General features: G+C 49.2%; 1 long non-coding RNA gene across 1 annotated transcript; it reads left to right on the top strand.

The window, feature by feature from the left end:
- Positions 1-164: 164 nt before the first annotated feature.
- Positions 165-3,737, top strand: LOC129465931 (uncharacterized). The gene is made up of 3 exons (XR_008652049.2): positions 165-281; positions 2,457-3,051; positions 3,226-3,737. It is a non-coding gene; the product is annotated as an uncharacterized lncRNA (long non-coding RNA).
- The last annotated feature ends 14,771 nt before the right edge of the window (positions 3,738-18,508 follow it).

The following is an 18,508-nucleotide window of genomic DNA, read 5'->3' as shown; positions in this document are numbered from 1 at the left end:
GGGGAAGAGGGCGTCCGTGACGGCGGCCTCACCGCGGCATCCTGGGAGGCGTAGTTCTCACTCCTGTGACAGCAAACGAGGGTGTGGCCACCAAAGGACTTCAAGGCCCATGATCCCTTAGGAGGGGGCCGGCTGCATTAGGGGTGGCTGCTGGTTTGTAACGTGCGTTGTTGGGGGCTGGGGAGGATTTACGGCTCTAACGCCTTCTGTATAACGCTTTAACGGCGGGCAGAGCGGTTTCTGTTGCGTCCCGTCCTGTACTTTTCACACCCACCTGTGAGGTAGGCGTTAAGCGTTATGCACGCTTGATAGATGTAGAAACTGAAGTACGGTTAAGGAGGCGGTGTGAAGTGTCAAAGCTATGAAATGTAGAACTGTATTAGCCTTGGCTAATTCCACGTCATATGTTCTTGCTACTACACCACAGCTACCCACCATTTTGGGGATGGGAAACTGATAGCTGGGGTATAGCAGTTTCTTCTTTACTTCAGTCTCAGGGACAGACCTTGTAAGAATGATGTCTTCTGCACGGCTGACCATTTTCTTCCAACTTGAGGATTTCAGTGCTGAGGGGCCTGACCATACACATCTGGACTGGGCTCCCCTAGAGTGGCTTCTGGGTTTAGGAAGAGGATACAATTGACTGAGGTGGTGGTAGGAGCGGTGGAATGAGAAGAATGAAATTGAAAAGGGAGCTTGGCATAATTCAGGACCTGTCACAATTCACAAACAAGCCACTTATAGGGGCCTGTTTGCCCAAGCCTTGTAAGTGGCTTAAATTAATTAGGATAACAATACATGTTGACGTTCTGGTTTTTATTTAGGAGAGGTGAAAGATTGACACGTCCCCCACACCCCAAGTCACGTTATAGACTTGGGCATCCTGTCCCCACTCTTGCCATTCTCCATCCCTGTAGTCGGAGGCATTCAGAATTAACTCTTTCTCTGGCTCTGCATTAAAGGATTACAGTCTTAAGGATTGATTTCCTCTTCCTAGGTGCCTGCTTTAATTCTCTACTTCACTAAGTTACGGAGCTTCTGCCTTTTCCAAGTTTTTTGGTAGTGTTTTGCTTTTATGACTGAATGCAGTGTCTGCCCTGAGTGTCTTTCATCTGAAGATCTCCAGGCACTTAACAATTAGTGACTGGGCTGCACAAACATTAAGGTGATGTGTCTGTGTCATTAATCAGGATTTATGAGTTAGGGAACCAGTTTCTGGATGAGGAGGTAGCTCAAGGTCTGAAGTGGGTTAAGAGTGAGGTCTGTTCAAGGAACCAAGTCTCAAGTGTTCTTGGCTCTTGTCTTCCGCCCAAAATAAAGGTCTACGAGAAAACAGTCTCGGAGCTAAAAATGGTAACAACTTCCATTTCTTGGGTGCTTATGATCTGTTCAAACTATGCTAAGAATTTTCCCATTTAATACAACAGGCTTATGTAATACGCCTTGTTATTATCCCCATTTTACACATGATGAGATTGAGGCACAATTAATGACTTGCCTGGAGTCATCCAGCTAGTAAGTGGCAGAATCAGGATTTAAGCACAAGCAGTCACCATACTCCCAGTCCAGAAACTCTGGCATGTGATACTAACTCCCATTGTTCTAAGGAACAGTGCTGGTTCATTAACGGGAGACAAATGTGCACTGAGCATTTATGTGCTCAGTGCAAGGCACAATGTAATGTGAAACATTCATTCAACAAATATGTGTCAGGTACTATACTAGGTATTCAGTTAATTTTATTGAAAGAATGAATAGAAAATATTCATTATTTTAAAATAATAAATTGTAATTCATTATTTTAAAATAATAAATTGTAATTCATTATTTTAAAATAATAAATTGTAATTCATTATTTTAAAATAATAAATTGTAATTCATTATTTTAAAATAATAAATGTAATTCATTATTTTAAAATAATAAATGTAATTCGTTATTTTAATTATAGTCATTACTTTCAAATATTCAAATATTTGAAGCATAGATTAAATTTGGGTAGTTTGGCAAGATGGGGAATGGGGAGGGTAAGCTTCTTCTAGGCCAAAGCAAAGATTTGGAGGTGGGAATGGATAATGAGCCTAGAGTCACATAATAGCACATCAATTTCAACCTTTATTTATTTATTTAGGCAAACTCAGATTATTGGTAATGTCTGCCTGAAATGTTGTGTTGAGGATTCTGAGGAAAGAGTGCTGGGTAGTAATGTCTGCCATGTACTCCAGATGGAAAATGGCAGTTGTAGTGGATGGAGTAATTGTTTGAAATTATTTCCTCTCTCATTCCTGCCCACTTCCATGTGACTTGCAGTATCTCCTGTAGAAGGAATAGATGTCTCATGTCGTTGACTTTGGGCTTTGTCATGTTTCATGATTTGGCTGATGGGATGTGAACAGATGTGACTCATGCCATGTTTGAACACGTGAGTTTCCACTTTCTTGTTCTTCTCTTCCACTAGAATGGGAATAATCCACATGAGAGTTACTCCTTCTGCCTGGGCCCGGGAATGAGAAGACCTGTGGAGCCAAGCTGCCGCTTACCCACAACCTGCATATACATAAATCAGAAGCCAGCATTGGTTGTTGTGAGTCCCTTAGATTTGGGGGTAGGTTGTGATTGCAGCAAAGCTGAATAAAAGCTACAGTTGGAGGCCAGGCGTGGTGGCTCGCTCCTGTAATCCCAGCACTTTGGGAGGCTGAGGTGGGTGGATCACTTGAGGTCAGGAGTTCAAGACCAGCCTGGCCAACTGGCGAAACCCTGTTTCTACCAAAAAATACAAAAATTAGCCAGGTGTGGTGGCACGTGCCTGTAATCCCGGCTACTTGGGAGGCTGAGGCAGCAGAACCGCTTGAACCTAGGAGGCAGAGGTTGCAGTGAGCCAGGGTGGTACCACTGTACTCCAGCCTGGGCAACAGAGTGACACTGTGTCTCAAAAAACAAAACACAACAACAACAGCAACAACAAAAAGAAGCTACAGTTGGATAATTGGACAATGGAAGATAAAATTGGAAAGACAGACTTAAGCCAGAGTATAGAGAGTTTTGAATGTCAGGTGAGCCAGAACCTGCCTGATAAGCTGTGCTTATCAGAACCTGTTTCTTTCTTTTTCTTGGACACACAGCTGTACCACATTTTTAAGCTTCTCCTTTAATTAATGTGTTCCATTTTCAAGTCTGGCCCCTAAAACCCTCCAAAAAAGATCGTTCATATTTTTTTTCCTGTCTAGCTTGATGAAGATGACCTTAGGCACAGTGACTCTGAAGGCCACATATTAAAGACAGTGGAGCCACAGGATGGAAGGAAGCTGGTTCCCTGAATCATCACTTGGCAGAGAGCTGACCACTAATCAGGATCATGTGTTTTAGATTTCACTTGACCAATAAATCAATTTCAATTTTTGTTACACTGCTAAAATGTGGGGTTTATTTTTTATAGTAGCTACTGTTTTCCTAATCAATACATCATGTGCAAAGGTTTGGACTTCACTCCCATCAGGAATGGGAAGTTAGTCACTGAAGATTTTTTGAAAAAGGGGAATAATACTGTGAAGACAGGTGGAAGTTACAGTTATTGGGATCAAAGAATTCTGAGTGAGAGTGGGAGATTTGGGGACTGTTCTTTTTTTTTCAGAATATAGTTTAACTCTTGTCTGGGGAAGGGAGATGACTGCCATGATTGTCGAAGGGCTCCATAGAACTGGGGAAGGAGCTGCTGAAAAATAAATCCATTTCCCTGAAATGTTGTCTCTTTTCTCTTTTGCAAAAGTCCTAATTCTGGTATTGCCTCATGTAGCTCGGTGCCCACCACATAATAAATGTTTAATGGAAGCTGGCCCTGGACTCTGGGAATGCTTTGAGGAGCTACCACTAGTTGAGTGCCTACTATGTGAGAGGTGCTCTTTCACCCATTGAATCATCACAATAACTGTGCAAGGTGCTATCCAGATTTTACAGATGAAGAGACTGAGACTTTAAGAGTAACTTACTGGCTGGGCGCGGTGGCTCATGTCTATAATCTCAGCATTTTGGGAGGCCAACGCCAGCAGATTGCTTGAGCCCAGGAGTTAGAGACCAGCCTGGGCAACATGGCAAAACCCTGTTTCTACTAAAAATACAAAAATTAACCAGGTGTGGTGGTGCACACCTGTAGTCCCAGCTACTTGGGAGGCTGTGGTGGGAGAATCACCTGAGCCTGGGAAATCAAAGCTGCAGTGAGCCATGAATGCACCAACTGTACTCCAGCCTGGGCGACAAGAATGTGACCGGTCTAAAAAAAAAAAAGCCTCTAAGAACAATCTTATTCTGAAACCTATACCTTTCCCGATATAACAAGATGCTTTCTGAGAAAATAATAATGGCCAGTGTTATTAATAGTACTGAGTGTCTGCCATGTACCAGGTACTCTGCTGGGTGCTTTACAAACACACAGAAGAAGCTCTATCAGATATTGTAGGCTGTTCTGAATGTTTCCAAACTGTGGACTCTGTGGGAAGTAGGAAAAACACTGATGTAATTTTAGCGCAAAGTTTGATTTCCTTGGGGCTTTTCTTTAAGGTCTCCGGCCCATTTTCTTTTGTCCTCTTAGTTCCTTGGTTGACCTAGGGCTGGGTGGAAGAATGGTTTAGAGTTCTCAACTATACTCAGGTCTGCAGCTCCTTCACTCCGCAGACCCATCAACCCACTCTACTATCAAAGTGTTCAGATCATACTATTATTATATAATTTTTATCAATGAAAAAAATGAAAGTTCAGAAAGATTAAATAACTTGAGCAAAGCCACATAGCTAGTATGAGATTTATTTATTTATTTTTGAGACAGAGTCTTACTCTGTCACCCAGGCTGGAGTGCAGTGGCATGATTTCGGCTCACTGCAACCTCTGCCTCCAGGGTTCAAGCAATTCTCCTGCCTCAGCCTCCTGAGTAGCTGGGATTTACATGTGCCTGCCACCATGCCTGGCTAACTTTTGTATTTTTAGTAGAGACGGGATTTCACTGTGTTGGCCAGGCTGGTCTTGAACTCCTGACCTCAGGTGATCTGCCCGCCTTGGCCTCCCAAAAAGCTGGGATTACAGGCATGAACCACTGTACCCAGCCCCTAGTATGAGATGTAAATCAAGAATTCCTGACTCGAGAGTGCTCTCCTGTGCCCTCTGCATCCATCACAGTCCAAATTCAACAGTGTTACAAGTCTGTTTTTTTGCCATTTTGGCCTCATTACCTTGATTTGTGTATTAGAGTAGATATAACAGCTGCAACAGACAACCCCCAGATCTCAGTGTCTTAATGTGATAAGAATTTATGTATCACATAAGTCCCATGTGGATATTTGTGGTCAGGTGACTCAAGAATCCAGATCTGTTCATGCTGTGGATCTGCCATCTGAAATATGTGGCTTCAGGTTGCCCAGGTGTCACCGCCAGCAGATGGGGAAGAGCAAGCATGTGGAGAAGGCCCACACTCTAAACTTTCACAGCTTGGGAGTAACACATTACTTCCACTTATATCCTATTGGTGGGAACCCATCATATGGCCTCATATAATAGGGGCTGGAAATGGAATCTAGTCTTGTGCCCATTCCATGCTCTATCAACATGGGTTGAATCAACATTCTAGAATCAGTAGAGTTGTCCTGGGAGAAGAGATACCTCTGACGAGAAGACTTTTGATTCTAATCTGGCCACGTGCTCATACCTCTATTAGTGTCACATTTATTCCACTGAAATTTATAGAGCATCAACTTTGTGAATTACACATAAGCAAAGATCCCCTGCTGAAGAAAGACTGGAATTCAGCCAACCAAAATGTTGGTGGGGCATAAGGCCACTGGCTGACTGGTCATGAATGTGGCCGCTTTCCCTCAAGATAGTGTTATTCATATGGTTATAGAGTTTCTTTATTTTTATTATTCTATTGATAAAAAGTTTGAAAATTTTTACCCCATCACAAAATAAATAGCTGTGTGTTGTGGTCACAATTTAAGTAGCTGATTTCATGTACTTTGCAATTCTATCAGCTTTCTGGAAGTTTCAAAATACTTCTCTCTGGGAAACTGTGTGGCTTGGCCTGTCCCCTATGCTTCTCTGGCCTCCCTAGTGCTATGGGAATTGGGAGAAGTGGGGAGGTTAACCCTGGAGCCTGAGAACGCAACAAGGAAGCAGCTCAGTTATCTTGCTAAGACCTGTCTCTCGTCTGCCAGAGAGAATGCAGCAAATTGGATAGACACAGAGATATTTAGGAAGTAGCACGCAGGATGTGGACAATGAAGGAAACAGGACATTTTGATTTTTAAAGTAATGATTTTGATGTCTGTAGACATGTGATGCTAAAAAAGTTAAACTTTTAGCTTAAAAAAATCACTTAAGGGGGTCAGGTGTGGTGGCTCATGCCTGTAATCCCAGGACTTTGGGAGGCTGAAGTGGGAGGATTGCTTGAGCTCAGGAGTTCAAGACCAGCCTGGACAACATGGCAAAACCTCGTCTCTACAAAAAATACAAAAATTAGCTGACCATGGTGGTGTATGTCTGTGGTCCCAGCTACTTAGGGGCTGAGGTGGGAGGATGACTTGAGTCCGGGAGGTTGAGGCTGCAGTGAGCAGTGTTCGCATCACTGTACTCCAGCCTGGGTAACAAAGTGAGACCCTGTCTCAAGAAAAGAAAAAAAAAGTCACTAAGTCATTTAATACATGCAACAGGCTCCCATGTCTCATCCTAACCTGAAGGAAGGGTCATGGCTAATCCCAGGGTACTGGCTTGGGCATCTGAGGGGATGCAGTCCTTCCCTGAGAGGGGACGTTGGCAGAAGGAGTAGGTTTGTTTGTTTGTTTATTTATTTATTTATTTATTTTTGAGACGAAGTCTCGCTCTGTCACCAGGCTGGAGCGCAGTGATCTCCGCTCACTGTAACCTCACTGTAACAATCGCTCAGGTTCAAGCGATTCTCCTGCCTCCACCTCCCCCAGTAGCTGGGATTATAAGCGTGCGCCACCACGCCCCGCTAGTTTTTTTTGTTGTTGTTGTTGTTGTTATTTTTAGTAGAGACAGGGTTTCACCATGTTGACCAGTCTGGTCTCAAACTCCTGACCTCAAATGATCCACCCGCCTTAGCCTCCCAAAGTGCTGGTATTACAGGTGTAAGCCACTGCGCCCAGCCAGGAGTAGGTTTACGGGTGGGCATGGGTAAGGTTGGCATGGGGGAGGTTGTTCTCCTTCTGGACAAAGAAGATTTGAGGTACATCTGAGTCTCCAGAAAGCCTTTCCTTGTATTGTGGAGCCCAACCTTCCTGGCCACCTTTGTGTAGTGCCAAACTTGCTCTTAAGGGATAAGACAGAAGATAGCTTAGAAACCTACGTGCTGGGAAAAACAGTCCAGCTAATCATATAGAGTGTGTGTGTGTGTGTGTGTGTGTGTGTGTGTGTGTGTGTATTAGTACCAAGAGGAGCAGGTTCGGGATTGCAAAGGCAATAGATGTTCATCTTCATTGTACATAACATTTGTATATTAATTAGCTCACATAAAAATGCATGGAGACCTCCCAAGTCTCAGCCCCTCTCCTAATAGAGGAATCATTCTTATCATTGTTTCTGATTGTACCCCCACAATCTCTAGTTTTCCTGTTGGTGAGGTAGGGCTAGTCATTCTTGAAAATAACTGGTTGTCCTCTCTTGTTTGTGGTGACTTCCTTTGTGCCTGGGTCAGTGTTGTAGGGGTGGGAGTGGCTGTTGAGGGGCCAGAGATTGACTTAGTCTGGTCTCAGGGGGTATCCTCGTCAATCTATCTGAGTCCCTCTTTCTGTTTCTCTCCACTCACAGATTGTGTGGCATTTTGGAAGGTGGAGTGCCTGGGCACCTAGCCCACCACTTCCCGTCCCAATCTGGCCCTGGGCACAAGCCACATGGTGCTGGCCATCAGCCTGGCCTCTTGCCCATCTATTACAGCCTCAGCTGCCAGGCTGGCCCAGGTGCCAAAGGAACTAGGCCCTGCCCTCCCCCAGTGCTGTTCCTGGGGCCTAAGCAGGAGAGAGTCAGATGGGGAGAGCACACTCTGGAGTGGGAGGCCAAGTCCAACATCCCTTGATTGTGGAAGGGAGGTGTCTGTGCCTTAAGGAGTACTGCTGAGGTACTATAGTCATGGAAGAAGACCAGCTGCTTAACATGTGTATGGGCAGGGGACAGTGTTGGGAGGAGACAGGAGCGGTTGCTGTGGTGTGAAGGAAGACTCCCCAGTAGGTCCTAGGAGATGTTTCCTCTCCTCCTTCCATGTCTATGACTATACAAAGCTTGAGAGACTTGCGTATGTTTCATACTTGTGGGCATATTCCCAGGTGGGAATCAGGGATTCCAGTACTGTGGGGAGGGACCTGTAGCTATGCCCAGGTAGCACTGAGGTGGACCTGGAGTGAATACTGTATCTCAGGAGAGATGACTCTGTCCCACGTGACAGTGTCATCCATGAGACTGCTAATGGGGCACAATATAGACATACACGCATTGGCTAAGGCAAGGGACCTTTCACCCCTTGATACGGGACATGTGAATCTGCTATATGGGGCACCATATACTTGGACCTACCCTGGTTGTGGAAGACATGAACCCTCATTTCTGATGACAGTGGCCAGGTCTGGGTGTAGACTGGATCTATGTATGGGCAGTGAGGGATGGGGTGAATGCTGTCTTTGTGAATGGTGTGTCCGTGGGGAATGCTGGTCATGCCTTGCCTTTACACCCATGTGAATGGCATGTTCAAATATGTGAATACCCTGGAGAGATGTTGGGTGGTGAGGGGGCGGGAAGCCTGAAAAAGATGGAGAATTTATGAGCTGCTTTTGTCGGGAGACAGTCGTAATGAAGAAAATTCAATTTTCTGCAGCTCGGAGAGTCAATATGTTAAATCTCAGAGAAGCTGTGGAGTGACAGCAGAATGGCAAAGTCAATGGGACGTGTGTGGGAGGGAAGCCGTCTATCTGTGTCTGCAGTGAGGCTGCCTCCTCTCTGTACCCTTGAACTGCAGCTGAGGGACAGAATGGCACCAGATACCTGAGTTCCTGGAACTTCCCCTCTCTCCCTTCCTCTTCCACCTCACAGGCCATTTTCCCTTGGCTGCTTCTTGTAGGAAGAAAGGCTGTCCTTTGTCAGGTCCGATTCTACCCTAGCAATGGCCTCATCAGGAAGTCCTTCTTGTAGTCCACCAGCACACCCTCTTGTTGCAGTTACTAATTCCATAGTGTCTGTTTACAGCCCGAAGTGATTTGTAGGGGAATTCTAACTTTTCAGTCCCACTCTCACTTCAGCTACTCCATGGCTGGCCTCCTGTTTCTCAGCATTTCAACTTTTCCCCACCCAGTCTTCACATCCTCCCTTCCAGCCTCCTGTTCCCAGAGGCAGGAGTGTAGGGGGAGGTAGGAGGAGGGAAGTGGGGATTCCTCTGTAAGCCACAGTGTCACCAGGAGCTGTGATTAGCCGAGCTGCTAGCTGTGTAATTGGCATGTGCCCGCGTCCCGGGGGTCTGGTATGTTAACAGCGGGTCCCTGTGGTGAGTAACGAGATCGTGCCTATGGCTGGTTGCACACGCTAATTAATTAGTGCTCCTCTGGTGTTGAGGAATGAGGAGCTGGGGGAGTTTGTGGTGAGGGTGTCTCAAAGCCTGAGAGGCCAGCTCTGCAGAGCCCAGAGGTCACCTAAAGTCCTGTTGGAATGGGAGCATTCAAGCTGCAGTCCAGGATTAGGGGTGAGAGTGAAGGTCAGAGATCTAGGGGCCCTGGCCGAAGACAGGGTGTGTGTGGGGTACAGCCTCTTGGTTGTGGATGTCCTGTGTCCTGGGCTGGGCTGGATAGAGGTAGAGGGAAGGGAGGACACCCCCGACTCCCGTGCAGCTTAGGGAGGTCTCCAGGCCCAGGGCCTATCTCACAGCATCCTTTCCCCAGGTGGCCCAGAAAGGAAGGGAGTAGAAGGGGAAGGAGGCATGTCAGATGCTTCCAGCCTCATTCCTGTCCCCTCTGCCTGCCCTCTCCTCACTCAGGCCAGCTTCTATCAGCCATTGCATACTCATTACATGCTCACTGCGTGGACAGAGCTCCAAAGGGCTTTGGGGCTCCTCTCACCTTAACAATCACTGCTTTCCCCTTGCTGCCCATGCAGGCACCCAGGCTCCTTAGCCGCTGGTTAACTTTGGGGTCCAGAAGCCTATTCTGAAACCGGGGTTCTGGAACCCAGATATTTGAGGAAAATACCGTGGAAAGCCTGAAGAAGTGGCAGTAGGGGAGAAGGTTGGAAGAGAACCCCACAGCCTCCCAGTACAGTACGGTCACTTACAGCCTCAAGAAGGCTGAAGGTGAGAGGGGAAGGAAGGCCTCCCAGTAAGCAAACAGGCTCTACCTCGTGTTTTCTGAGGCAGAAAACCTAGGCCTGATTGTCGAGAGGGGTCAGGATGAAAAGGGACCCCGAGCAGAAGATCCCCTCTGCCTGAGTTTTGGGATTCAGCGAGGTATGGCGGGGGAAGGGGAGACAAAGTAGAGAAAACAGGCAGCAAATGAGATGAGACTGCGGCGGGGAATCTTTGGCTTCCATGTGGAGGCGCGAGTCCCGTTCCCGCACACGGTAATGGCTAAATTACTCGCCATCTGCTTCGCTCTCAGACATAAATTACGTGCGAGGAGGAAAGACGCAGAGGCTGCGCACTTTCCTTCCTCTCCCCAAGACCCGCGCAAGGCGCTGAGGGGGTCCTCCCTCCGGCAAAGGCGGAGGGACAGCCTGACAGGAACAGTGTGCACTTGCCTCTGTCCTCCCCTGAGGGACAATGGCCTGGGGTGACCGAGAAACCTGGCCCTCCCAAAGTCCCCGGGCTGCCAAGGAGGACCCTTCGGCCTTAGGGCGGGGCCGAGCTGCGGGCCGGGCGGGGCCTCCCCGGCCGCTCAGGGGAGGCGGAGCTCGTTGTGGTGGGCGGGGCTTTCCCCAGGTGGGACCCATCGCCTGGGCAGGTTTCCCCGGCCACCCTCTTCCTTCTCCCCCACTCCCTGGCGCCCACCACTCTGCTGGTGGGGAGGTGTCTCCAGCTCTCGTTGACTCCCCTCCCAGTATCCCAGAAAGAAGAGAGGAGAGCAGGCAGAGGGCAGGAGGAGAGAGAAAAGGGTCACACCTCTTTCCTTTCATTCTGCTCTGAACTTTGTCCCTCCCCCGCTAGATTCTGAAGGGTGAGCAGGTGTGAAAGCAGACGTAGGAGAGATGACTTGAAATGGGGCACAGTGTAGGGTGCAGCCGGTTGGAGCGAGGGAGGGAATGGGAAAGCTATGCCCACTGCCAGGAGGGGTTGTCTGGGGAGATGGGCAGGCAGCCTGGGTAGGGTGGAAGGTGGTCAGGCTGGGGAAGTGAGCAGAGTGGGAGGTAGGCAGGAAGAGGGGGTCGGAGGAATGGAGGCGGGGCGGGATGGGAGGTGGGAGAACCAGGATGGAGACTCAGAAACGAGCAGGTAGTGAGTCGTCTGGGTGATGAGCTAGAGGAGGATCAGAGTCGGAGAGAGGGGAGACAGCAAGACGTTCAGAAGCAGTTCAGGCCCTGGAAGGAATGCAGGGAGCAAAGGCTATGGCAGGGAAGGCAAGGGTGTTTGTGGGTCCTTGCAGGGTCCCAGGAAGGTGAGGGTGAGAGCCTCAGAGCCACTTCTTGCTCTGAGGCCGAGGCCTGACTTCGGAGGGGAGCCGAGGAGGCCACCTATGCAGCAGGGATGGGCGCCAGCGCTCCTCCCCCAACCCCAGGCACCTGCAGGGGTGTGCCCATCAGGGTGGGAGACGGGCTAAGCCGAGTCCCAGCTCTGAGCGCAGGAGCTAGTGGGGTTTCTTCTGAGCGATTGTTTAGTATTCATGGGGCGACGCAATCTCTCCCACATCTGCTTAGCACAGCAAGTCCTGTCATATAACTGTCTCTCGCACTGTCTATCCATAAAGAATGTCTCGGAATTGGTGTAATTCAGAGAAATTAATGACGACTTTCCGCGGGACGGCTCCCTGGGGGATGATTAACACTTCATCGTCCATCTGATGCGCGGGGCCCAGCGCTCCATCGCGAACATTTGGGCCGTGGCCAGCCGCATTAAAGGTTATTACGGAAAACGCGACCTGCAAACGGGCGAGAGGCATGATGGACCAGGAGAGGCGGGGGCCGAGGGCGAAGGCGGGGGCGGGGGCCGAGGGCGGGGGCGGGGGCGGGGGAGTCAGATCTGAGCTGCCCAAGTCCGAGATTAAGTTTCCCGAAGTCTGCCCACCTGTGGGGTCTGAGGCTGAAGGAGATTGGGTTTCTGCTTCAGTGACGGCAGGACAGGGAGGGTGTTGGGGAGTCGCTCTCACCCCATCTCCGCTGCAGGGGCTAGGGAAGGGAATGGGGACCCTTTTCATGGATGGGCACATTGCTGTTGGAGGTTTTCCCTGCCCTTTACTCCTCGTAGCATTACTGGGTTTTATTAACCTCACCTTACAGGTGACGAAACTGAGGCTCAGAGAGGTTATGTAATGTTCGCACGGTAACACAGCTTGTTGAGACGGAGGCAGGATTTGAACTCAGGTCCTTGTCTCATGAGTTCTTGTTCTTTCCACTACACTAGGGGGCAGAAGGTCTTAGGCTTTTATGTGTCTACCTCAGCTTCCTGCACATAGGTGGCAGGTGTTTGAAAACGTTTGTTGCATGAACGAATGAGTTATCTTTGCAGCCTCCATTTTCATGATCTGGACCAGAGGTCCAGAGATCTGGAGGCAGGGAAGAGGATATGGTAAAGAAGTTCTAGTTTGGGCTAAGAAACTCAAAATAGGTTTCCTGTGAGTTTACATGCATTCTGCTGGATATTCTAAATCTCTAGAATCTAGAAGCCTGGGCTCTTGATCCTTAATCAGTAGAAAGGAATAGCGGAGGATGTGCGCATGAGTGTGAACAAGTGTGTTTGATGAGTATGTGTAAGTTTGCATGTGATGTGTGTCTGTAAATGTGGGTGAGTTTATGAGTATGTGTATGTTGCATGTATGTGAGAGTGTTTGTGATGACGGGGTGTGTGCATATGCGTGTATTTTGAGGTTATGTGTGTCCATGTATGATGCATGTATGAGTATGCACCTGTGTATCTGCATGTGTGCAGGTGAATGTGTGCATATGTGTATGTGTGCATGTGGTGTGCCTTGGGGGAGCTGGAAGACTCAGGTGAAGATGTCTTTGACTTATGCAAATCTGTAGCAGGTTCCAGGATGTGGTATGTGGTGATGCTGGGTGGGAGGCCAGGAGAGGAAGGCTGTTTCTACTTGGTTGGGGAGCCTGAGAAGTGGGTGCTTTTGCCCCTCCAGGCACAGGGGGATAGCATCAGGGTCCGGGGTCTGAGATGGAGACTAGGATCTGAGGCCTTCACTCAAGGTTTGAATTGGAAGTGCTCAGAGGCTCTGGTCTGACCTGGGAGGGTGATAAAGAGGTGGGGCCAGGATGGCAGGCTGCCTAGACTGTGGAGAATTCAGGCCTACTCACTTCTCTCCTCTGCCACCCACTCCACAGATTTTGACCATTAGCTTCTAACCAACCTGCACTTCCTAACTCTAGATTCACCCTACTCCACTTTAGGGTGTTAGAATTACCAGAAGTCTTTTTTTTTTTTTTTTAAGATGGAGTCTCGCTCTGTCTCCCAGGCTGGAGTGCAGTGGTGCTATCTCGGCTCATTGCAAGCTCTGCCTCCTGGGTTCAAGCAATTCTTCTGCCTCAGCCTCCTGAATAGCTGGGACTACAGGCGCCCGCCACCACACTGGGCTAATTTTTTGTATTTTTAGTAGCGATGGGGTTTCACCATGTTAACCAGGATGGTCTGGATTTCCTGACCTCGTGATCCGCCTGCGTTGGCCTCCCAAAGTGCTGGGATTACAGGCGTGAACCACTGCGCCCGGCCCCCAGAAGTCTTTATGTGCAACCTTCTAACTAGGAGGACCACAACCACAGTCAAAACTTCTCTCTGTCTCATTGGCACTATTCAGAGGTCCAAAACAGTTTCCTGGTCTCTTGGAGGCCACTGGTATACATTCCTTCTTTCTTTCTTTTTTTTTTTTTTTTGACACAGAGTCTTGCTCTGTTGCCCAGGCTGGAGTGCAGTGGCACCATCTTGGCTCACTGCAACCTCCCGCCTCCCAGGTTCAAATGATTCTCCTGCCTCAGCCTCCTGAGTAGTTGGGATTACAGGCACATGCCACCATGCCCGGTTAATTTTTGTATTTCTAGTAGAGATGGGGTTTCACCATGTTGGTCAGGCTGGTCGGTCTCAAACTCCTGCCCTCATAATCTGCCTGCCTCGGCCTCCCAAAGTGCTGGGATTACAGGTGTGAGCCACCGTGCCTGGCTGGCCACTAGTATATATTCTTACTGCACTTCACACAAGCTGAGGTTTTCAGGCCACTTGTGTTGGGAAGTTCTTCCTTGAGTCTAACTTCAGATCCTCTTGTCATGTTTGATGCCCAATAGGCCCAGGCTAAGTTCGTGAAATTAGGGCCTTGCACCTCCATCCCTCCACCACAGAAATGGAGTAATTTCTTCTGGATGGAGGAGTGTGTCTGGAGTATAGGGACACTGAGAGAAGGAGGACTAAAGCCTGGCAGGTCACAGATGAGTCAGACCATTCTTTGGGAGGAGGGCAGTCATCAACAGGACAGTCTCAGAAAAGGGAGGTCAGAGAGCATCAGTTTCAGCCTGTACAGACAGCAGCCAGAGTCCTCAGAGGTGGGAAGATTTACCCAGTGTCCCCTGCTATGCAGTAGCTGCTTCTGAAAAACCCAGGCCCCTGAATCCTGGTCTAGGAGTCCTTCTTGTGCCCTATTTGGAGGATCCTATATTCTGTTCTTATTCTCCTGGCTATATGGGGGTGGGGGAGAGGGAGGAATATTCAGCTAGGCCTGGGTGCTGCCCAGCCATGCCAGCTGAGTCTTGAGGCCTCATTGCCTCACATGCACCATGCCTGTTCCTTCAACTCCCCATTCTCCCGCTGCAGGGTGGCGTGGTCTCTAAGATCCACCTGAGCAGCCATCCAAATATTTAGTCGTCCGCTGACCCCAAACGGTTTCATACAGATAGTCTGTCTTCAGCCTGAACTATCTCTCTCCTTTTTCCAGACCAGCCTCTCAGCATTTTACAAGATTGTCCCATACTGTCCTCCTCTAGGAAGCCCTCCTTGACTGATCCTCCTGGTTCTGGATCCCAAATGTTTCCTTTCTAAACCACTGCCAAGGTGCTTGCAGGCCTCTTCCTGTTATCTTTCCTGTTCCCCACATACTGGCACCTCCCTGTGAGCAGGGCTGTTTTTCTCCTCTCTAGGGATCTGCCTTCTTTCTTCTTTCCTGTCTTCCAGGACCCTCTTCTCGCACCAGGAGAATCAGTACTGCAGGAGAGATTGACTGACCGTTCCCTGTTTAATGCTTTCTGGGAACAGCAGGGATAACGGAGTCCCGCTGGGTCTCATGGTCTCATACTGAGGAGGAGAAGGTGGCGCAGACCCTTTCCCTGGCCGGATCTTGGTGGCTTACTCTGGGGTAGGCTCCCCCAACCCCAGCTCCTGGTACTTCTGCTCTGGTTGCCTCTGGGCAAGTTAACAGCTCCAGGCTGCTGTGCTGGAGCCGCTGGGGCGCTGGGTATGGTGTGGGCAGCGGCAGGCAGCCCCTCTGTGATTCTCAGCTTGGGCTTCTCACCACACCTGACTGCCCCCACTTCCAGGTTCGTGTTTCTCCGGTTTGTGTTTCTCTGGTTTCCCTTGCACCTTCCCTTTCCTTCTCCCGCCCAATCCTCACCCAGCCCACTTATCCGAAGAGCTGGAGTCCTTCCAGAACGTTTCTCCTTTCCTGGGTCCCTCTGGGTTGGCAGTCCGCAGGTGGGGAAGGGGTGAGTGGAGACTGGGTGGAGGCCAGGGTCCTGGCTCTAGTGAGGCACCAGGTCTAGCTCTGGGTCAATCGATGCTTTGGCCGCCACCTTGTGGCAGACACGGAGAACTGCAGGGTTGAGGTCCCAGCGCTGAAAGTGGGACCTTCTGGAAAGCGAGGAGGAGATGATGGCAGGGGTGTACATTATGAGGGTAGCAAACCTCAGATTTCCAAATTGACATTGGGGTCTCCTAATTCCTGACTGACAGGGAAGTATAAACCTGCCAAGTAGTAAGGACACTTAAGGATGGAGACAGAGAATTAAAACTCTGTCCTTCAGTCTCAAACCTATTGTTCTAATCCTCCTTCCCTAAAACTAAAACAAAAACCCTAAAAGGGCAACAGTCTGAAACTGAAGCAGGAGGAGCTGAGGTCTGATCTGCAGAAGTTCCAGTAAGTCTCAAAGTGTATTTGAGCATCACAGGATGCTCTGCCTGTGACTGTTGCACGGCTTTTTCACAGCTCCTCTCCACCCCAGTCAGTGAGTCTCCCACCTTCTCCAGGCTCCTTCATCCCATCATGCTCAGCTCATTGGTCCTATTCAGAAAATCCTAGGTTCCTTAGCCTTTCTACCCCATCCTGGGTTGTGCCTATGACCAAGATGCTGATCTGGGAAGTCCCTTCTCTGGTCTAACTCCAATCCTTCCTATAGCACTGGAAATGGAGAGAACCACCATACAGCTATCAGAGCTGCAGATGGGAAGCTGGGACCCTAAGAAAGTGGGGAAGATGAGGAAGGTTCTGAGGGAGGGCTGCTCTGCCTCAGTTTCTCCTGCCATCTTCCTCTTCCCTGCCCCCTTGGATCCTTGGAGATGAAGGGGATGTGACAGAGTGGCCCACCTCACTGGAGAATTCTCTCCACTTGGGCTCCAGGATTCATAGGTACTGGGGGAAAGGGGAACTTCTGAGTTCCAACCACGAGCCTTGTTATTCTCCTCTGTAGAGTGGGTACTGGGGAGAGTGAAGATGGGGATATTTGTCTCTATCAGGCCTTCTGGTCTCACTTAAGAGTCCCTCTGAAGCCTGTTTCTTTCTTTCCACTTAAATCCCAGGCTCTCAGAAGCTCTTATAATGATTCTTGGAGCTCCTATATCACTCCCCCTCAGTCCAGCTCCCTTCTCTGGTGAGCCAAGGGTCACCGAATCCTCCCTGCCATTCTCTCTCTGCTTCCCCTGGCACTTCTTGGAGATCTTGGCCAGGAGCCCCGGCTCTGCAGGCCCCGGTGCCCTCTCTCTGAGGTGCCATTCCTCCCCTGCCTCATTTGCTGCTGCTGACCTTACTGAGTTAAATTAAAAAGCAATGTTCTGTGTGCGGCTCCAGCCCTGTGGAGCTTGACTCGGGGAAGACGAAGACAATTACTGGCCCCTCTGTCTCTCTCTCATCTGTCTGCCTTATAATTTTTCCCCCTGCTGCCTGGTATGCAACATTTATGTTTTTAATAACACCAGAATGGTTTTGACCTTGGGAATTCATAGCAGAATGGGCACTGCAAGAGGCCCCGACGTGATTGGCGTTTGTCTCAGTCCTTTGCAGGGAGGAGGCTCTAGTGCCTCCTGGATTCTGGAGAAGGTGTGTAGGGGCTGCACCCCACGGGGTTTAAGAAGAAATCTCAAAAACCAGAGTGGACAAGGACATGGGAAGGGGGGAAACAGAGGGGGAGGGTGTTGTCTTTTTAGGTTTCCCCTGGAGGATGAAAGTTAGAATAAGGTGTTTGAGAGGTTGGGATGTTTTTCTCCTCTTGTTTTATAGGAGGAATCCTAGATTGGGGATGGCATGGAATACGTGTGTGTGGGGGGGGGGCAATGTGGAAGGGGTGGTGTGTGCTGCAAGTGTATACATACACTCAGGCCATCAGTCCACAAGCTTGCACATATACCCCCGACACAGTTGGATCCATTTCTCCTCATTTACTCTCAGCTTCTCTAGCTCTTTAGCTTCAAGGAGAGTAGATAAAGTGAGGACTAGCCAGAGGACTGAGGTCAGACTCTAAGTAGAACTTACCAGCAGAGAGTAAAGGGGGCAGGGACAGAGTCCTCTTCTGGCTTGTAGACAGATTTTCTTCCCAATCCCTCCTACTTTTCTTCCTTTCTCTTTTCTATGCCTACCTCCCTGGGTGGCTCAGCTTTTGAGATGAAAGGAGAACCAGTGGCAGCAAGAAGAATCTGGAGGAGGCATGGGTTGGTCAGCAGAGGGACAGGAGAGGCAAGAAGCAGTGATGGGACCAGGTGAGGGGATGCCTGGGAAGAGAGAGCTGAAGATCACGTGCAGGCCCTCTCCTCCAGCTATAAAGGGCTGTGGTAAGATGGACCAAGGTTAGAACTGGGAAAGGGCTTCTGTGTCTACAGCTTCGAGGAGTTTCTGGAACTCCAGTGAAAAGCCCAAATTATAAATGAAGAGAAGCTTCTTTTGCAGTTCAGAAAGTAGGAAGAGAAGGGACAGAGGGCCAGGTACCTGAGGATGAGGGGTGCACAGCCAGGTAGCTACAGCACACATCTGTGTCCTGGGTTAACAGTCTTGTATGCACCAGTTCCATATGTAAACATATGGAACACAGTAGGTTTGGCATTGATTGTTTAAGCCCGGGATTTGAGATGCTGTC

The sequence above is a fragment of the Symphalangus syndactylus genome, chromosome 17 (assembly GCF_028878055.3).
Source record: "Symphalangus syndactylus isolate Jambi chromosome 17, NHGRI_mSymSyn1-v2.1_pri, whole genome shotgun sequence".
NCBI classification, from domain to species: domain Eukaryota; kingdom Metazoa; phylum Chordata; class Mammalia; order Primates; family Hylobatidae; genus Symphalangus; species Symphalangus syndactylus.
The sequence above is the reverse complement of the archived record's forward strand: the minus strand, read 5'-3'. Positions and strand labels throughout refer to the sequence as shown.